The sequence below is a fragment of the Pteropus medius genome, unplaced genomic scaffold (assembly GCF_902729225.1).
Source record: "Pteropus medius unplaced genomic scaffold, Ma_sr-lr_union100, whole genome shotgun sequence".
Classification (NCBI taxonomy): domain Eukaryota; kingdom Metazoa; phylum Chordata; class Mammalia; order Chiroptera; family Pteropodidae; genus Pteropus; species Pteropus medius.
The window spans coordinates 101,137-103,302 of record NW_024342471.1 but is presented as its reverse complement, the minus strand read 5'-3'; the positions used below and the strand labels follow the sequence as shown (position 1 = coordinate 103,302).

The window sequence follows — 2,166 nt, the reverse complement described above, 5'->3', positions numbered from 1 at the left end:
GTTCCCTGGAACCCTTATGAATCCATTCATCCTTTTTGAGTGCCACGATATACTCTTCCCTGTTGTATCTGAGGACTCTAGCTAGGGAGGCCTGCTCCAATTAATAAATTTTTCTAACTGCCTTAAAAACAAGTAGAACATCTTACTAACTCTGGGGAAATGGTATATAATTCTTTTCTTCACAGAGGATCTCAAAGCCTAAAGTAGCTACCCTTGGATATTTACAGAACACATGTAATAAATTCTATTTAAAAATAGAGGGAAGAAGGAGGAAGCATTTGAAAGTATAACTTTGGAGTAAATCACAGTTTTATTGAAAAGTAGGTGGGAAAATTGAAAGAAGAAATAATACCATTTGCAGATATATTTTAAATTATGTTTAAATTTTTAGTCTTGCAAGATGTGGGTGGAAAAGAAAGTGTAATTGCTTAGAACTTCTTAGGAAAATAAATCAATACATCAGTAGGAAATAGGCTGTGCAATGGGCATTATCCTGGTTTCTGCTTTCTGACCTGGAAGAAGCATATTATATTAAAAGGGTATGCTTTGCACATAGAATCAAAGTGACCTTTAATCTCTGACTTTATAAAAGCATAAAAATTCATGAATAGAAACGACTGATTCTAAGAAGAAGAATAAAAAAATGAGCATTGAATCTATTGGATTGAGCCATTTGAAATTTCCGTAATTGTAGGTCAAATCGGTCGAACATGGGCACTTTCACATAGTTCAGCAATATAGTCATTCAGAAACAGCAAATGTTACTTTTGCTAAATTGGTCTTCTAATGATGACTGTATAGAACCTGACATTGGCAAACATGAGCTAACTTTCTTGTTGCTAATGGATATGATTTCATTCTAATATATTAGTATATGGTTTAACATTTCATAAGTAACTGGTGAGAATATGGTACTTTTAAGAATCTACACAGGCTTCTCATATTTAATTATATGCGTTTAATTGAGTATATAACTTTTGCTTAAGAGGTCAGCTTCAAATTGAAGTTTGGGGAAAATAAAGTTGGAATTAAATTTTATTAACATTTACCATTTTATTTGCTCATGAGTTGTGTTCTTTTTTGGCTGTGTGAGAGAGGAACTCATTTAAGTCACTTCTTTTGCAGTAAAAGGTGGTAGTTAAAAGTATAGACTCAAAAACCCATATGCCTGTGTTTTAATCTTAGTTCTATTACCTGTGAGTTGTGTGACCTTGGGCAAGTGGCTTAACCTCTCTGAACCTCAGTTTTCACATATATAAAAAGAAGATAATAATAGTACTTCCCCGAAAGGTTGTTGTGAAGATTACATGAAATAATAGAATATGTTTAAAGCAGTGTTTATCATGTCGTAGGCACTACATAAGTATTTATTATTATTTTTCATTGTAGTCTTTTTTCTGAAACTTGTGTATATGGGTCGCCTGGAGAATGACTACTTGTCTTTCAAAATGAGAAGCTGGGACGTGGTTTCATAGTGTAGTGGTTAGCACATTTGCTTTACAAGCAGAAGGTCCTGGGTTTGCGCCCCAGAGGAGCCATAGTCCATGGTCTACGGCCATGTCACCCTGAACAAGCCCGATCTCTGATCTCAGAAGCTAAGTAGGGTTGGGCCTGATTAGTACTTGGGTGAGAGACCACCTAGGAAGACCAGGTGCTACAGGCATAAGTAATAATAATAAATGAATGAATGAATGAATGAATGAATGAGAAGCTTACTAATTCTCTTGTAGTACCAGAAATTCATCTATGGCAAGAGCCACTTTGTCAATATAAAGTCTACACAAGCCAGGTGAACCTACAGGGTGGGGCTTCTTTAATCAGTTTAGATTTATGGTTGGTAGGAGTAAATTGCCTCTGAATGTTCACTTGTCTGGGAACTATTCCACCTGCTCTTGCCTCTTGTATGTTCTGCAGTTTCTTTTCAGGTGTGTTCTTTCCCACAAAACAGTTTGTTGTAACCATTCTAAACCGCAGTAAGTGATGTTTGAGTCTACATATATGAATGTACATGCTATTATTTATTCTTTTATTCGGCAAGTTTAATGAACACCTACTAAGTGTTCGTCATTTTTTAGACATACCTTACAAATAATACACAACAGCCTACATGCATAGGAAGTCAGATGGCATGCTATTGAGAGCGATAAGAATGATGGGAAGAGCTGA

At 35.5% G+C, this 2,166-nt stretch overlaps 1 pseudogene; it reads left to right on the top strand.

Moving 5' to 3' along the window:
• Positions 1–1,547: 1,547 nt before the first annotated feature.
• Positions 1,548–1,663, top strand: LOC120604233 (uncharacterized; annotated as a pseudogene).
• Positions 1,664–2,166: the final 503 nt, after the last annotated feature.